The sequence below is a fragment of the Podarcis gaigeae genome (genome assembly GCF_964106915.1).
Source record: "Podarcis gaigeae genome assembly, chromosome: 4".
NCBI classification, from domain to species: Eukaryota; Metazoa; Chordata; class Lepidosauria; order Squamata; family Lacertidae; genus Podarcis; species Podarcis gaigeae.
In genome coordinates, this window is record NC_139677.1 from 37,267,087 (window position 1) to 37,286,368 (window position 19,282).

The 19,282-nt window shown below is 41.1% G+C and overlaps 1 long non-coding RNA gene across 2 annotated transcripts in view; it reads right to left on the reverse strand.

Annotated features, from left to right (window-relative positions):
* Positions 1–1,364: 1,364 nt before the first annotated feature.
* LOC310842538 overlaps positions 1,365–19,282 on the reverse strand; it is a 49,226-nt gene continuing 31,308 nt past the window's right edge. The window contains exons 4-6 of one of the 2 annotated variants that reach the window (XR_014563168.1): positions 8,393–8,515; positions 1,841–1,898; positions 1,365–1,648 (exon numbers count right to left, since the gene is read on the reverse strand). This is a non-coding gene — a long non-coding RNA (uncharacterized lncRNA). The remainder of the gene's footprint in view (positions 1,649–1,840; positions 1,899–8,392; positions 8,516–19,282) is intronic. The other variant, XR_014563167.1, reaches the window with a different exon arrangement.

The following is a 19,282-nucleotide window of genomic DNA, read 5'->3' on the forward strand; positions in this document are numbered from 1 at the left end:
TAAGCAAACATCACTCCAGGCAAACAAGGGGCATTATCAGTTGAAGAATAAGTTTCAGCCAGGCAGAAGTATTCCAAATGGGCATGGAGTAGTGCCTGCCATGGCTGGATGGAAAGGTCCAAAGGGTTATGTTTGGCCCTCACCCTGGATACAAAGCAACTTGAAAACCCAAAACCTACATATTATGAAATGGCTTAAACTGGCTACCTTTATTTTGAGCGGAAAACAGCAATATGCCCCCCTCAAAAAAAAAAATTCTGGGTCAAGAATGTTTTTCAGATCAGCTTGTTGTACATTGAAAGAGAACTATATGAAAATGATGTATCATTGGGACTTGACTCCTCTAAGCAGTGCTATTTCTGGGGGTATGCAGGAGTACGAACACCCCTGAACATTTTGTGAATCTAAGTTTGGCCTCATTGAGGGGCAGTATTTCAATAAGAGTAGGAAAATGAGAGTACCCCCAAACATTTTTTTAAGAAAAAAAGCACTGCCTATAAGATTAGCAAAAATGTATAGAAACACTACCAATTTATGCTGGAAGTGTAAGGAAAAAGAAACTACGTTCTACCACATGTGGTGGACAAGCAAAATAACAAAATAATTCTGGGAAATGATATATAATGAATTAAAAAAAAATGTTTACTATAACTTTTGTCAAAAAAAGAGAAGCTTTCTTATTAGGAATAATTGGAGATGAAATACCAAAGAACTTGAAAAGACTGCTTATGTGTGTGTCAACAGCTGCAAGAATGCTTTTTTACCCAGAGATGGAAAGAAGAGAAAGTCCCAACCAAAGAAGAATGGATAACCAAGTTGATGGACTATGCCAAAATGGCAAAAATGACTGTGAAGATCAGATACCAGTATGATAAGAAATTCAGTAAAGAGTGGAAAAATTTTATAGAGTACCTTAAAGATCACTGTAGATATGAAAAACGTTAGCACGATTGTTATAACACTTATAATGTAATAAGGCTAAAGTTAAAAATAGATATAAAATGAATTTGAAAAATGTAATTAGATGCAGTAGAAAGAACAGATAAATATTGGAAACCAGGGGGGGGGGGGAGTCCAGGGATTCAAGTAATCTCAGATGTGTAAAAAATTGAAAATGATTTAAATGCATAGAACACTGTTAAAAAAATAAAAATGATTTTTTTTTAAAGAATGCTTTTCAGATCAGGTCCCATGTGGCTGCTTTTCCTTCAAAGTATAAGCATCCAATTTAAGCACAGGGTTGTTTTTTTAAAAAAAAGAATAAACAATATCCCAACTGAACAAAATCTTGACTGAATTTTAGAGAAAATCTCACTCACAGTCCTGAGAAACACCTCAGTAGCTTATAGCCAGCACTCATAATATTTTGGAAGTGGTTATGACACCTTTATAACATTTCTTTACAATAAAAAATGCATACAGTTTTGCAATCAAAGCATGCCAAAAGGGAATCACCTGGCTTGGCTGCCTTAAAGCATAAGCCACAACTTCAATTTGCTTTTATTAAACCACCTCTTTTGCAGTCTATTATGGTAACATTTATAGTTCCAAGTCTTGCACATGACTTTGTAGAGTATGTAAGATCCAGAAAACAGGTTTCACAATCCACATTCCATCACATCCACAAGCACCAGTGGGCATCTTGTTTCTACAATGCAAAAAGGGAAATCAGCATCCATTGTCTTTCAGTAACTGTGATAGCATGACATTTTATTAATTTGTTTAGAACACATGTCCTGCTTTATAACCCAAAGAGGTTTTCGAAGCAAGTGACAGAAGATTTGTATGGTTCAGTCACATTAAAGTGTACTATCAGGAAATGAAATAACAGATTTCCTACGTTTCTTCTTGGTCTTCCATGGTTTCACTCTTCAGCTACTGTCTGTGAGGCAACTTTCCTATGAAAGACAAGTATTACACCATTATGATTCACCTTTCTTTCTTTCTTTCTTTCTAAAACATACTTTCCAGTCACTGTCTTGAACCATGTTGCTAAAATGATGGTTACCAGAATCATGTTTAATCATTTGTGTGTGGATTTTTAAATTAAATAATTTATTTAAATAATAATAATAACCAAAGTCATAAAATGATATGTACCATAAGTGTTACAGTGGACATGTGCTGAACTGTGATAACTTTATGCCTCTGTCCACTTCATCCCCACCACCCCAATCTTTTTAAAAAAGATTACAGTAGAGTCCTACAGGCAGCTCCACCTCTGGCAATTGAGGTTACATTTCTGTTCTGTAAAAAGACAGACTTTCTGCAGTTTGAAAAAGGAAAGACAGAAGATGTCACATGGATCTCAATTTGTTTTATGAGCGTGGCATGGCCCAATTGCAATGTGAGGTCTCTTGAATCATGAGGGTGCCCAGCCCCAGCTCTGTTTTAAACAGTTTCATTCATCCTTTTGCAAAACCATCAAACAAGCTCCTGAAGAACAGCCCTCTCTCTGGCTGAGTAATAGTCCCGAGAGAAGCAGTGTTATTTCATTCCAGAAAGAAGCCCTAACGTCCCTACAAATACAATAGAAAAGGGCTAATTGTATCCTCCCTGAAACATCTGCAAAAATGCCTTTCTTGAAGCAAAAAGAGAGAGACTGATAAGATTTTAGTAGCAGGAGGGGAAGAAGTTGAGGCAAAGTTTTGTTCTGCAGCTTCCATGCCAGCTGGCACCACATCAAGGCCAAAACATGACTCGGTGTAGTACTCTTTAATCACCTTTCACCATAGTTGCTGTAACCGTTTGTCCTGAAAGGCAATCACCTCCTTAGTCAGGACTCTATTAGGGGAAACCAACAAAATCACCTCTTTGCACATGGTGTTGGAAACTGTGCGGAATATCCTGCTGTATAAGAAGCACAAGGCATTATCATTCACTCAACCCAGATTCCTCTGGAGGTCTATTTGCACTGCATTTTCAATTGCACCTCAGCAAGGAGGTTCAGCTTTACTGCTTTGAATGAGTAAAAGTGAAGAAAAGTGCTTTTGTAGGAAGCTGACATATAGTAGACAGAAATCCCCGGTTTAGGGGATTAGGTTAAACACTTTAGCAAGCCCACATGGCTCACAAAGACTCCATCATGTATCTAGAACAATAGCATGGCTTTCTGAGGTGAGCATAGAAGTGACACCACAGTATTCTCCCTTCTCTTCAGAGACACTACGTGTTCCCAGCCATCTTCTGTGGTATTGATCCGGGAACAGTGGGAAACGGCCATTCAGGCATGCTTTGGGGTAAAGAAACAAGTCTTATGCAGTAAATCTAATGGCACGTCTACATATCAACTTTAACCCCCTTCAGATTAATCTCATACTGTCCCAAACCTGTGACAGAACTTAGTACAGAAGCCAAAGTGAGTTGACAGCTTGCGAGAGCTGTCCTCTGGGCCACAGGTGATAGAGGTGGATCAAAATCTAGACATTGCTAACATTTCAGGATAGGTTAATGTTCCAGGTCTTATGGGATGATTATAACTCAGCAGCAACTATATCTCTGGATAGCTCACTGGTTCCATACTGAGAGCCTGTTAGCTAGGGACAGAAACGAGAAGGATAAACTTGTTAATTTTAAAAAGGAGTGCTTGTTTGCCCTGTACTCATAATTATAGTACTGCTTGGACAGTAGACGTAAGGAAAGGGACTGAGGGGGTGGGAGAAAAGTTGAGTAATGTAGAATATGGTTTTCAATTGGAAGGACTCCCCAGATATTTGTCTCACACCAGCAGGAAGTCAATGGGTCTATGAGTGACCTGGGAAAAAGGAGGCACAGGGAAATTTTCTCAGGAAAACATCCAGCCTGAATGAACACAGACAAAGGACAGTAATACATTTCAGAAACAATATGTTTCAAGGCTCGGTTTGGTATTTGTCCTTACTGTGTCCAGCACCATTCACACAGACTGGCCTGAAGGAACTGGCCTGATTAAATTAGCAGTCAGACAGTTTTTTGTACAGGCGTGGGTAGCCAATACTTGGTACAGCTCTGCTTCCAACAATATGTTTAGGAAATTAATTGAATGGAAATGGCACAGTGTTACTGTCTTTAAGTTGGCAGGACATTTAATTCATCCATTCATTCATTCATTAGACTAAACCTTTTTTTAGAAAGAAATTGAGCACAGATATCTGAAGATGCACAAGGAAAGTGAATTATAGCTGTGGACCTCAGAACATAATGTTTATCTTTTATCATTAACCATGGTGAAGTATGAACATGTGAGCAAGCTTGTACTCGATAGCAAAAATTGTGACAGTTTCCCCTTCTCCTTCAGTTCTGTTGTGCTTCCAGGAACTAAGCCATGGTTTGGTTTAATATTGCATCGAACCCAGGCTCATGGTTTGTAGCCCTTAGAGCAGTAAACTAAGGACAAAACTAAGCTATAGCTCGTAATATGTCTTGAGCGAGAGAACCCATGAGCCTGGTTTCAAGCATAACACAAAGCCAAATCATCTTAGCTCTGAGTAGGAAAACAGCCACAAGACTGGGGAGGAGTGAAATGGCCACAATTTTTGCTGTAAGAACCTGCACATTCCCACATTCACACTTAGCCATGATTTGGTTTAGCATTGTATGTGAACCAGGCCATGGCTTCATAGAAGAATTGTGTTCCATATAAGATCAAATGTAATCATAGAAGAATTGTGTTTCGTATTAGATCAAATGTAATCATATGCAGTTCCACAAAGCTTTTTTTTTTAAATAGGGAAAAAATCTGGTAGAAATGTCCTGTCTTTTTATAAATAACCCATGCTAAATTATATAAGTTAGAAAATCTTGTCATACTCTAAAGATTAGTCCACACTGTTTTATTCTTGATGAATCTGTTGTTTTAGACTTCAGATGTGTTGATAAATTAATTTTAAATGTGTTTTATGTTTGTTTCATTCTTTTAATTATCATGGATACAGCTCTGAGGGCATTTATGGTGGAAATTTGGCTTCTAAATAACCTTAAGTATAAATAAATAAACTACTATACAATACATTACTAAGAAGCAAAATGGGGTGGGGGGGAATGGACAAATGACTTCCAAGTGAAATCCAGAAATCTCACTTCAGACATTAAAGTGGAAACAGGAGTTGAGGAAACATGAATCAATGTTCCTTTCCCCCCTTCTTTTAAGGAGAATGGGTCTTGACTTCACCTATTATTGGAAATGGGATCAGGCTGGACAGGTGATGTTTCCAGATTGCCCATTTAATGAGCAGAATGATTCAATTGCCTAGACATCTTGCCTCAGAAACTGGGCCTAGAGAGCTTAAACACACCCTTCCTTAAAGCATAGCTAAGGCCTCTCAACCATACGTTCAGTGTTATGCTTTCAAGAAATGGAAGAGAGCAGAAAAAGCCACTTACCTCATCCAAGTGATACTCTATGAGTACCAATTTGTATCAGCCTCTCAGCAACAGTGTAAAGTTCAAAAACTGGAGAGAGCTTTCTCCTCCTCCTCCTCCTCCTCCTCCTCCTCCTTTTAAACAACTATCCAATATAATAGGGGAATCTCCAAAATGGTAGGATCTTCAAGGCTTGCTATTGCAATATGCCCCTGTATGTATCTTGCCCTGAGCTTCCTATGTTACCATTGCAGGTAGTTATACCACAAAAAGTTGTGGTAAATGTTTTCAGGGATGGTGAAGGATAGCGGGATGGTGTTGTTAGTTCATATACTAGAATCCCACAAACACAGAGAGAGATCATGGCTTGTGCCAGAGGAAAGCCTTTTCTATGCCTAAGGACCACATTCCATTCAGATCAACCTTCTGAGGGCCACATGCTAGTGAAGGATGGGGCCAAAAGCAAAAGTGGGAAGATCAACAAATGTAAATTTTACCTTTGTACAGTACAATAGTTTCTACTCACTTATGCAAGAAGCATAAAGGGCCCATTCCAGTCAGGCAAAAATTCTCAATGCAGGGCTCGGGAGGGTTGTGTTCCCAAGGAGACTTCTAGGGAGTGAATAGTGAAACCTGGAGAACATTTGGCCCCTGGGCTTGAAATTTCCCTTTCCTGTCATACAACATGAAGCAGTTAATGATTTGGACTGAAATGAATGGAAGAATTGGATTTCCTTTGAATTTTTCATTCTGAAACTGGGACACACACCAGTTTTGCTGAAACATTTCCATTACAGCCTGAAAAAAAAAAATAGCTGTCTGGATTTTCCTTCTAAAAGTATGGTGTAGATTTAAGCTTAGACATTTGTGAGCTGCTATGACCATGCGGGAACCTAGAAAGGGTTCTTAATACATTTCTTATTAGACAGCTACAGTTTTATAAGTATCATTACCCTACGGCTGGAATCAATACTGGGCAAAAATCTGTACACATTGTATTTCACGTATATGTGGCTTGGCTCTGCCACAAAAAAAAGTGAGCTCAGACCTATTGAACCCAGACATATGTGGCTTTTCCTTTTGCACATTATACATATGGAAGGATGTGCATTGCCAGCATTTAAAAGGAAAGTGTTGTTGTTTTTCCTCAACCAGCAGCAAATGGAAAGTACAGAACACTTGCATTTGCCATTCAAATAGTTTACACGTGTCTAGTGTTTTTGCTGTGCTCGAGGTCTTGATTTAATTAAAAGCTACATTTGGTGGTGTGAAGAGAAAATTGTATTGCCTCAGGAAACAGAAAGAATAATAATAATAAACTTTTCATGGATTCAGACTCTGAGAGGTAGAAATGCAAGGTGGTCTGAAAATAAATTATGTAGACTAGATATGCAATGTATGTTTTGCACCAACAGAAATATTTGGGGTTTGGTGATTCTTGACTGATAACACAGTTTTTCTTGTTATAAGTTTGCATTTTTATTGTAATTCTCATGCAGAGTTATGATAGAACTGCAGCACACAATGTCTTTAGAAATATCAGTCAATATAACTGCAGTTATGAGCATTTGGGAACTTCCACAAGGCCATTTATCACTGCATCAGCACAGTGACATCCTTACCAAAGTGCTGCCACTTATTATATGCCCAATTAATCAAGATTTCCCATTTCCACAGAAAAGCCAATAAAGAAAGAGACCTGTGGAAATGGTGAATCTAGATTAAATTTGGAGCAGGAGGCGAAATATGGAATGCATTTTGATGAGGGTGATACTATGCGGATTCTGACATGAGTAAAACTGGCATACAGTATGTGAGTTGCATTGAGTCCAGAGTAAAATACTCTGTAAAAGCACCTTATGACAAGACAGAGAATATTAGAAATCCTATTTTCATATTTTGCTGCTCCTCTGCACCCCCTTCCCATCCAGGTAAGCTACAGTGCTACCAGTTTTGGGGAGGCAGCTCAGTAGCTCTGCCCCACCACCCCAGCTGCTACAGAATCTATGCATGCTAGTGAACTTGGTCACACACCACCATTTTATTTGCTCATTTGTGAACATGGATGTGTCAATAATGACCAAAATTTTGACTTGTGTATGTGGTGATTGACTGGAGAAGGGAAAAAACTTTTGTTGCGAGTACTGTCCATGGAACTCTTTGAAGGTGCAGGGGGCCAGACCCCTGCTTGAGATAAGCAGATCTGGTCTGTTCTTACATGGAAAGCCATCTGAGAATGACATGTTTAGCACTTTGGGTTCCACATTGGAAGAAAGATTGTGTGTGTGTGTGTGTGTGTGTGTGTGTGTGTGTGTGTTATTGCAAAGGAAGAAAGAAAGTGGTCAGCAAGGAAGAGAGTAAACCACTAGTGGATGATCTGCTCACCTGACCTCTGGTTGGTCACATCACTGCTGCTTACTGGGAGGGTGAAGGGAGATGTTTTGATGAGGTCAGCACAATGCAAACACACCAGCAAGAGCACTGGATTGTCTCAGCCGGTGCATTTGCACCACGCCAACCTCAACACTGCTTCTCCCTTCACTGTATATCTTCTTGTGAGCAGTGACATGACCATCCATAGGTTAGGTAAGCAGAATCACCTGACCATGTCATCTACTACTAGAGTAAGCATATGGACCAACCCAGAGTCTTTCATTCCTAGGAGTTTTGTTGGGACAGTAAGGAAACTACTATTTGTCTGACCTGTGCTCACATGGTAACATGATTAATTACTTCTGTTGGACCATCTGGCCCCATTGGCTCTCTCTCTGATGTAAATGATCTATGAAATTGTTTTAGAAAAAAATATTAATATTCTGCATCTGACAATAGCAGAATATCCTTCTGATGAATAGCAGAATGTACCATATAGCTATTTTAAGTGAGACTCCATGGTTCCATGTGAATAAAACCACTTTTCCCTAACTGTTTTCCCACGTAATTTCTGTAATTCAGTTAGATACAATCTTATCATTTCCTCAAAGTGTCTAAACAATGCCTGCATCATGCAGACTCCAGCATTTTAACACATATTGCATATATATTGCATTACCTAAAACCCATTGTTGAGCATTTTGGCAATACTACTACAGTGTGTTTTCTGGGCTTGATATCACTGCATCTGGTTAGTGTCTAAGCCAAGCAATCTTCATACCCTTGAGACCAGTTGTTATTACTGCAATAGTAAAGCAGAGTATGATTTCCTATGTCAGGAAAAAAATCTTAATACCTTTTGTTACCATATGTGTTTAATCGTGAGTAGAACGAAGTGCGTTTGTGGAATCATGGCTGTACTTTGAAGACTCAGAGGTAATGTAAAAAAGTTTTCAAGACCATCTGTGTTCCTTGTGTAAGCTCCAGTTTGCTGTTGAATCCGTTTCTCTTCACCAATACTCTTCCATGAAATAGATTGACAACACAATTTACTACTCAGCTAAAATACTTGGAGTTAAGAATGTAGAGTTTCACCAATGTCAATGGGACTGAATGGTAATTCACATGGGATCAGATCCCAAATTTTTGAAAGACAGTTTATGACATAGCCTAGCAAACTTGCCACAGTGGCACAGCAGTTGAGTTACAGTGCTTTCAGTTTGTACCATGGGTCTGTAAGATAAATATCTCACTCATCCATAACAAGGGCTGGCAGGGAACAATATCATTAACTGAGAACAACAGCGAGCCCAGCAATAACTATTGGGGAAAGGGAGGAGCAATCACAGACTCAGAATTTCATGTGAGAGGATTGTGTCCTCAGTTCATTCTGTCTGCTGCACTTATCCATCCTCATCTTGTAATGTCAGAAAGATGAAATTACTTGCCCCAAATCTCTCTCTCTCCCCCCCATATTTTCCCAGCTCTTAGAATGCTCTGGAGACAGTCCACAAATAAATGGCTTACAAGAAATGGGTTAGGAGGGGGAAAGGAAAAGAAGCAAATTCAGGTACTGTAGAGAAAAGGAGACATATGGTCCAAACTGATGGAAGGAGCCTGGCTGACTCACTTTTCCTTCTGATGCAGTCAGGTGGAATGGCTGTGGGTGGGGAACAGTCAAATGACATCTTGTTTATTAGATGAATTTATATCGGCACCCCATAATATAATTTCTCTGGGCATCTCACAAAACAAAAAGAATTAAAACATAATATAAAGCAATAAAATGATTAAGAACCAAAAACACAGGTGATCTATTAATCTTGCAAAATATGACAATGTTAATGAGAGTACATGAGGCTACAATCCAAGCCCCCTTTGCACCAAAGTGGCCCTGTGCCAAGCCCCAACAGCCTCCACTGGCCTCCGCTTGCAGGAAGCTTCAAAACAGGGAAGTACTGGGGTAGGGAGAGATTAAGCTGGCTTTGGGAGCCATCGGTATCTTAGCTGCCTCCACTGCTGTCACTTGATGGCGTCAGGTCTGAGCTAGGTGAAATCGCTGCACCAGCTCCATGCTGGCACAGCAGTTTGCTTCCACTCACTTCCCACCCTGGCCAGGGTGAGCAATGGGTTGGCAGGTGCAGCAGTGGTTCAACCTTGCCCTGCCACCATTTGGCTGTCTTTGGATTGTCTCATTAATATACCGTATTTTTCGCTCCATAAGGTGCACCTGAGCATAAGGTGCACCTACTTTTTTTTGAGGGGGGGAATTCAAGAAAAAAAAATGTGGCTCTTGGGGGCTTTGTGGGAGCTGGGGGAAGTGAGAGAGCCTCACTCTGTCCCTTCCCCCACCTCCCACAAAAGCCAGGGATAGCCGCACGAAGCCTCCCCAGGGCAGCGGGATGAAGGCTCCCCGCTGCCCTGCGAAGGCTTCGCGGGCTACCCCAGAGCTGCTTGACCCAAAGAGCAGGTCGGGGAGCAACAGAATGGCTGCACGCAGACTTCCCGCTGCTCCATGGGGCTAGCGGTGGGGGAAGCGCGGTTTTTCCCCACCAGCAGCCCCAAAGAGCAGGTCGGGGAGCAGCGGAAAGGCTCCCTGCGCTTGTCGGGGCTGGTGAGGGAAGCCCGGGTTCCCCCCCCCCAGCCCCAGGGACCACACATTTGCTCCATAAGACGCACAGACATTTCCCCTTAGACATTTCCCCTTAGAAGAAAAAAGTGTGTTTTATGGAGCGAAAATACGGTATTACTTATAAGACTAATCATGATTGTTATGGTAATCTGCATGGTATAGTAGTCCAGATGTCACAGGCTGGCAAAAAGACAGATGACGATGATGATGATGATGATGATACTTTATTTATACCCCACACATCTGGCTGCATTTCCCCAGCCACTCTGAATTATTATACAATAATTCATCAAATATTAAAAACTTCCCCAAACAGGGCAGCCTTCAGATCACTTCCAAATGTGTAATTTGACCTTGAAAGTAGCAAATGTACCCTGCAAATTAGTCACTGGGGGAGTGGGGGGGGATACAAGTAAAATCTTGAAGATTTCATAGCCTCTTCTTTCTTCTGCTTCTGCTTGTCAGGCCTGAGATTGCTTGGCGATTTAATTTAATACTAACTTGTAGCAGAAAACAAGCTGAGATCTTGAAAAGAAGTGCCAAGTACCTAATGTTTCCTTAAGCTTAAGGATTAGGCTTTCCTGATTGTCTAAAGATAACATGACACCTTTCAGAACACCACAGTGATTAAAATAACTTTATACACTTCACTGGGCATTTCCCCTGCTTCTTAACCATGGGAGCACTCTCAAAATCACTATACTGTAAAAAATAAAAACAAAAAACTTTGGAACCCCCAAAGTGTTATGTACACACATAAGAATGGTCAGAGCTCCATTGAGAGAGCCATTGAGAGGTGTGGCCTAGAGATAGGAAATATGGCTCCAATTCAAGGGTCATGGATAGAAAGTCCTAAGCTTTATCTGTACTCCATTCTGTACTCTCTGGAGGAACAGGAGAACCTACAGAGCAATGCCTGGAGGGGGAAGGAGAGGGATGATCATTCCATCTGGCAAGCAGAACTGGAACAATTGTATTATCACAAAGCTGAAATCCACCCATATATGCCAATTACTCAGCACTGAGTGAAATTGATTTTAAAGAAATAAAATGACTAGCTGAATAAGAGGGGAAGTCCAGCAACATTGAACTCAAAATGGTCAAATGAAACTGAGAGCTATTTCTGGGAGGGATGATAAATTGTGTGGCGAGTCCCCTCCCCCCAAGTGAAATGAAGACACAGGACACATTATTTAAGGTTAATGGGCATAAAAAGGCCACAACTTTATTGATTGAATTGGAAGGTATTGGCCTTAGGCATTGGCTCCTATCGACTATCTGGCATGGGGACCGGGAAGGGTTATCCACCAGCCGTGGGAGTCCTGTTGAAGTACGCCAACTAGGATCCCATGGGTGTCACCGCTTGGGGGCGTGCTGGAGGTCCTCACCTCCCTAGGTTTGGGACAGGGCAACGCCCCCCGGAGTCCTCTACCGGACTACCCTTTTCATTGGGGGGAAGGTAATGGTGCTTCCTTCCCCCTTCATTTGCATAACAATTAACCCCTGCCAATGCCTAACCACCAATACCGAAGAAGTTGTGATGTTTGCTACGAGGTAGGCGGAAAAACCAAAAGGCTGGAATTGCGCCAAGTTGGAAAAATTACTACCAGGCCCTTTGCGGCAACCAATCGAAGTCCATAGCAAGGTCAAAGCTAGCTAAGCCTAAAGGGTGGGTGGGATGGGAAAACTGGGCAGCTGGAACGGGGAAAAAGAGGGTGGTCCCCGGGCGCGCCGGTCTTAAATGGGCTAGGCCACACCTCCCCTGCCCGCCGATTGGTGGGCTGGGTCGCGGACACACCCGCGGATTCCCTCTTCTCGCAGGGGCTAAAAGCAGCCCCCGCGTGTGTGGCAGAGGGTGGCCCGCAACCCCCCTCCTCTCGAGTTCGGAAGTGGCTTTCTTGGAAGAAGGGCTTAGTAAGGCTTACACAATAACCTAACGCAATAGGTGTCAGCTATGGTGAAGACAGAGATACCTCCAGTCACAGGTTCTTAAATAACACCGGGCAGCATTTGTCCTTGGCTATTTAAAGTTTTCAACAGTGAATATATAGCCTTCCATGAACAGTATTCTTGTCATCAGCTGCTTGCTTGTCTTACCTCCCAGTCTGTTTTTTGATCCCCTTTAAATATACTGCTGGTAACTCCTGTCTGGGTTTGTCGGCTAATGTTTTTATAATCAAGCATCCTGAATAGATTGAATTCCAGACATCCTGTAAGTGTGGGGGAATCCAAAAGCACTTTACCAAAATAGAGCTACTGTGAAGCCTCCAGATTGATTTGTTGTTCACGTATAATAAAGAGATGGAGGTGCCAGGAGAACATATTTCTTCTTTTTTTTTTATTTTGTTTGATAAAGAATTAAATAAGGCCGATGGAGTAATTCATCCCAGATGGAAGATTTTCCAGATTTAAGTTAATTACTGAGTGCGGCAGTCCTAAATATGGGCACTTAAACACAGGCATGATGAGATTTTGTTATCTCATAATAATAATAATAATTAATTTATTATTTATACTCCGCCCATTTGGCTGAGTTTCCCCAGCCACTCTGGGCAGCTCCCAATCAAGTGTTAAAAACAGTACAGCATTAAATATTAAAAAGTTCCCTAAACAGGGCTGCCTTCCGATATATTTTAAAGATAGGATAGCTGCTTCTTTCCTTCACATCTGAAGGGAGGGTGTTCCCGGGGGGGGGGGCACCACTACCGAGAAGGCCCTCTGTCTGGTTCCCTGTAACCTCACTTCTCACAATGAGGGAACCGTTATTCAACCTCATTTTAATTTCCCATCCTAAATTGTCTTTTCTGCATCATGACACAATAATAGTGTGTTGGTGGCTGATATTTACTGTGCACTCGTAATTCCACTTTATTAGTTGTTGTGCAATGCTTCCCCAGTGCTCTTGCATTATTGAGATCTGGAAGGATACTCTTGCACTATAGCATGACGAAAGTGGGACAAAAATAATAATAAACCAGGACATTTGTAGTATAAAAAGTTGGAGGATTTCAGCCTGGGTATCAAACATGCATGTACTGGAAGCCAATTAGTATGTTTGCCACCTTTGGCAGGATCATGTAAAAGGACCCCAAGACATCATGATCTTGAATGCACAATGAAAAATAGAGCTTGAACATGGGGCCTTTTGCAAGGCATAATGTTCTACCTCCTGAGCTAGGGTTCTTCCAAAACTTGTGTGCTAGCTCAGACCGATTTTGGTTAGGCTATAAACAAGTTATTTTCAGAAAAGGCAAGAAACTTTCTGTGATTGTAAAACATAAAATATGCTAGTTAACCATCTGGCTAGGTATCCCACTTCTCCTGCCTCAAATACTGGCAGCTCATTCAGCATCTCTGCAACTTTTCACATTTACAAGGTATAATATTCACTGAGTCTCACATGCAAGAAACGGAGACACGATGAGTCTGGCCAAATTGTCAGTCCCTTGCATTGTAAGACAAGAAGACTGAATCTTTATGTTAATTGTCAGCTGCTTCATTCCTGAAACCAGACGCTGTAAATCTATCATCTAATTGACTGCTCTGATTAAAAGTTTTCTAGACAAAGCCAGTAGGTATTCATTTTGAGTCGGTTAGTCTCCTCTTTTAATCTTAACATCTGAGAAAGTAGCACATTAAAAAACAATGCTTATTACCATGCCTAAACTTCTTAGAAGTCAGGTTGACCAGTGTGAAAGTTCTTCTTCTTACAGCATTAACCTTAGCATTGTAAGCATGTTTCTGACAGTATACTAAAAATATGCATTCGTATCATATGAACTGTTTTATAATTCTGAAGCAGCACAGAACTTTAGAGAGGTGTATCATTTAGGAAGGGCAAGGGTTACATGGCTGGGGCGGAGATGCTGTACCAGCTTCTCGGCAGGTGAGCTGCTGCTTACTGGCAATGGGAGAGGTTAGGAGGTGGGGAGGTCAGTACAGTACAAACATACCGGCAAAGTCAATCCTGTGTCCCACTTCAGGGAGAGGAGCACTCCTGCTTTCCATGTTTCAGACATGGAATTGGTTTTGGAAGCCAGTCTTCAATAGTTGTTTTGAGGTATTTTATTTATTATTTCAACAATTTATATACCAATTTTCCAAACATACTGGACTAATATTCAATAAATAACATGATACCCCATGAGCGCCTTCTTATATGCATATAATGTACTGGCATTATATCATGGCCTACATACTCTTCTAATGCAAAGTGGTTTGGTCTGATGGGGGAAAATTGAGCCACTATCTATCCAAAGGAGTAATAACCAACCTGACCAGTAAAAGTGTGGAGCCAGTTTGATCTTTCATAGATCCCCCTATAAAGATATGCATGAGATCCCAATATGGAAACAGCTAGGGCACCTCACTGGTTTGATGTGAGCATCTCTTAAAATTGAGCTCTTAATTGTGAAGAGGTATAAAGTAGCATTTAAAGTAGCGGGACGCAGGTGGCGCTGTGGGTTAAAGCCTCAGCGCCTAGGACTTGCCGATCGAAAGGTTGGCGGTTCGAATCCCTGCGGCGGGGTGCACTCCCGCTGCTCGGTCCCAGCGCCTGCCAACCTAGCAGTTCGAAAGCACCTCCGGGTGCAAGTAGATAAATAGGGACCGCTTACCAGCGGGAAGGTAAACGGCGTTTCCGTGTGCGGCTCTGGCTCGCCAGAGCAGCGATGTCACGCTGGCCACGTGACCCGGAAGTGTCTCCGGACAGCGCTGGCCCCTGGCCTCTTAAGTGAGATGGGCGCACAACCCCAGAGTCTGTCAAGACTGGCCCGTACGGGCAGGGGTACCTTTACCTTTACCTTATAAAGTAGCATTGCCATATTTCAAAAACTGAAAATCTGGACACAAAACCTTTTCTGGCAGAGTTGTTTGTTGAGTTTCTTTTGCAAAATCTCAAAAGAACTATTTTTAAGGAAATTCCGTACATCTGTAGAAAAGACATATGAGTCCATTCTTAGGAAGCCTCAACAAAATGACATATGATTCCATTCTGCTTCTTGCTGTTGTACCATGTTTTGTATCACCCTCCTCTTAGTTTGGATTTTGGATGTTCTAAATAATTTCAATAAAATTAATAAAAAAAAATAAAAAATTACCAAGATTTAGGGGGGCTGGCAGAAGCTTCCCTGAGTATTGCTGGTGCCACTTTGGGCTTAATAGGCTGCTTCCATACCCCGCTAATATCCACCCTCAACTCTATAAGAAATTAAAAGAGCATTACAAAAAGAAACTCTTCTTGAATGATCCTGATCCTCTGAGGCAATTCCATCCCATCCTTGGGTAAATAGAAGCCTGAGTCACGAAACATGGCATTTATGCACCTCAGTTTATATTAAGAATGCTGATGCTATCGGAGTTCCGACTTATCTCCTGCCTTTATTTGTTTTGGAGTGTCTTATGCAATTCTTTCCAGCTGAAACCTCACAAGAAGGAGAACTGTATCCACACCTTGTTTTCGCAAGCAAACTTAACAGGACCGTTTCATTCTCCCCATACTCACCCAAAGTTTCTAATTCACGAAACTAAAAACGATAGAAATTTGAGAAGTGACATGGCAATGTTTTCCTAGATTACCACTGTATGAACAGATTTTTATTATAATATAGAGCTCCCAAAAAGTATACATAAAATAAGCAAAATGGAGGCAGGTCATCTAAAATAACATAACATAACGTAACATAGGGTTCAGATGAAGAGAATGATGTCGGGATCAAATTAATAAAAGTCGGATTTCTTTTATTTTCTCATGAACAGCTATTTCACTGAATATTCCCCTTTGCACTATAGACTCAGTGCATTTATTATAATCCCCTTGAACTACAAACATCAGGCATTGTGGCACCAAATGGGTAAAAGAGGGGCAGAAATATATCCTGTACATTTTATTAAATTACAAAACGAGGTGAAGAATGAGTAGTTTAATAATAATAATAATAATAATAATAATAATAATAATAATAATAATATATTTTTGCTATCACCGGCGGGGGACTGAATTCACTTCCAAATAGATCACAAGCAAATGGAGTTTTTATCCCTTTAACCTTTCCAAGTAAACATCTGTCTACCCTCCGTTATATAAAACCACCACATAATTTGGCATGGTATCCTCATAAGCTTCTTAACAAAGATCCAGGTCTGGGATAATAGGGCAATTATTTCTGCTAGGTCAGAAGTGTTTTTGAAGCTTGCTGTGTGTCTGCCTGCACTTGGGTAGATCTAACTACTGTTATCATGCTCTCACTTTCATTAATTAGAACAAAACCCCTTGCAATTATTTTAAACCTGTGAGGTGCCCGTCATTTTGATGGGCTGTATATGTAAACCTCTGTGTGTTAAGTGAGTGAGAGGTAGGATGGGAACAGAGGGTCTTTGTACAGAAACATTGCACCCCATCATTACTAGGGGAGGACAGGCCACATGTTTCAGGGATGGTAAGCAGATTTACCTCCATTATCGTGTTGTCGCTAAGCAAGGCCCTTCCTTCTTCCATATTAGCAATTAATAGTCATTCACTTATACTGGAGAAAGGAAGGGATAGATAACTGGATATGTGATAAATCTGTCCTTACCATACCTGTCAACTGCCCTGGAAAAACTGGGACATCCTGTTTTTCAAGCTACAGCATGGCAGCCATTTGGGGTGCCTTGCTTTCTCATGGCTTTGGGCCAAGATTACACCCCGAAAAAGCATTTTAGGGGGTCTGCAAACTTGTGCAACTCCCAAAATGTGCGTTTTGGGGCACTGTGCCTTAAAAAGTGCCTTTTCTGGGTCTGTGATTGCACAATTAAGTGACTCGCACAGAATTCCTGATCTAGAAGATGGTGTCCCAAATTTGGGCCACATCCTGTTGGAAGGTATGTCCTGCTTACTCCTGTTGGGGAAAAAACCATTTGCAGCATGTTGTGACCTCAATGGGCATAGTCATGCCTAACTGTAACTGTGTATGGATTTTCTCTGGGGCCAAATAATTAGCAACAATAGTTTGAGTTATTACTGTCCTGTACTGACTTTTGGACGAAGATTCCTCCATTAAATACAAGGAACCTTTGGGTGCAGCCTACTGTCTCTTCGTATTAGAGAAGCTAGATCTGAAATAGTTTTTGATATTTTCAGTATTCACATCCATTGGAAATAAGAATTTGCTGGGTTACATCCAACTAAGGTTTACTCAGAAGCCATTGAAATTAATAGGTTGAAGTTCATCATGTCCATTAATTTCAATGGGTCTACTCTAAGTAAGACCAGAATTAGCAGACCCATTCAGACTGTCAACTGAAACAACCTAAATTGATTCTGATCACACTGTAGATGTGATCCACTGGTTGATGATGGCCAAGATCTGTAACATTTGCAATATTCATAAAAAAATAAACAGAAGAACAGAAGCCTGAACAGTTACAGGATTTCAGCAGAAAGTTACAGGACATGCACTGATCACAAACAAAGCAGTATGTCAGCTACAAAACCTTTGCAGGGACAAACAGTGTTAAAAATAGGAATGTGCATACCAATTTGCAAAAAAGAGGATTTTTGCATATTCCCTGATGCCATCATAACTCTAAATCTTCATTAATGCATAGTAAAAAGGACATGGGCGGGGGAATCACTACTCCAGAACCATGGGCTCTGATATTGTAGTAGAAGACCACAAAGCAAAGGTAAAGAGGCAATCTGTCTTAATGGCTATTTACAGCTTCTTCTAAGTGAAACATTTCAATATGCTGACATGGTTGCAAATCTGAGAAGTGACAGGGTGTTAGTCAGATAGAGTATAATTTTAGTAAATGGTAATAATAACAGGCATCAAACTAGTGTCTGGGTGGGGAAAGGATAATTATGTGATATATACCATACAGTGTGCTTTCCTAATTGCTACTTTGGGGTCAAAGAGGCCAGAAAGGTTCTTGTCATTTGCAGAGCTAAACAACTCTGAACTATAATCATACTTAGCACTCTAGACTTGACGCTCTCAATATCAAAGTGTCTCGCGAGCTGCGGCTTCCGACATAAAGTGAGCTTAATGAGAGGAAGTACGGGATATTTATTTACATAACCGTTCACCCAAATGCCATAACAAAAGTCAGACCTTGGAAAAGAAGCTCCGGCGGTTCTTGGACTGTTGTCATGCCATTTCCTCCTGTCTTTATGATTCTTCATCAAAGGAAACAGTGAGGGTGTTCCTGCGGTTATAATCACTGGCCCTCCACTGAGAGATGGTTGGAGGGTAACGTCAGCGGACTTTGAAGGCAGTCACGAGGAATGTGAAAAATCAGCAGCTATTTGTGTTTGTCACGCTGGGGATTATTTGGAGAAGAATTCTCACCTCTGCTTTTCCTGGGACTTCATGCTCAGAGAAGGTGCAGTCCATTGTTTTCAAATCAAGAATAGACATGGTCACATATGCATTATATTGGCTGGAGGGTTTGATTATATCTTTTGGCATTACAACTTCAGATGGGAATGTCTCATGATACATAAATGTCAGTGGCCCCTCCAGATGTCCTTTTTATTGTAATCCATGGTGATTTGGACTCATAACCAATCCCATTTTCCATAGCTGCAAGGTTTTGGGGTGGACATACTGCTTCCTTTCCAATCAATGCATGTCCTGTATCTTCCTGCTGAAATCCTATTTTCATACCACAAATATTCCACAGAATGGTGTGTGTGTGTGTGTGTGTGTTGTCCCACTTTTCCTACACTATAGCACAAGACTGCCACTCTAGAGGACAATAATATGATGACACTGGGAATGCATTGCATAACAATTAATAAAGACAAATGATGAATGGATAGTTGAATAGAAATCCATCTTTGTGAGTCCTATGAAGATGTCATGGAGTGGATGCTCAGATCCAGAAGAAGAATGGGAGGTGATTGGGTAGTTGGAACTAGGACAACCCTGGGGAAGGTCCTTATGGGATGCGATA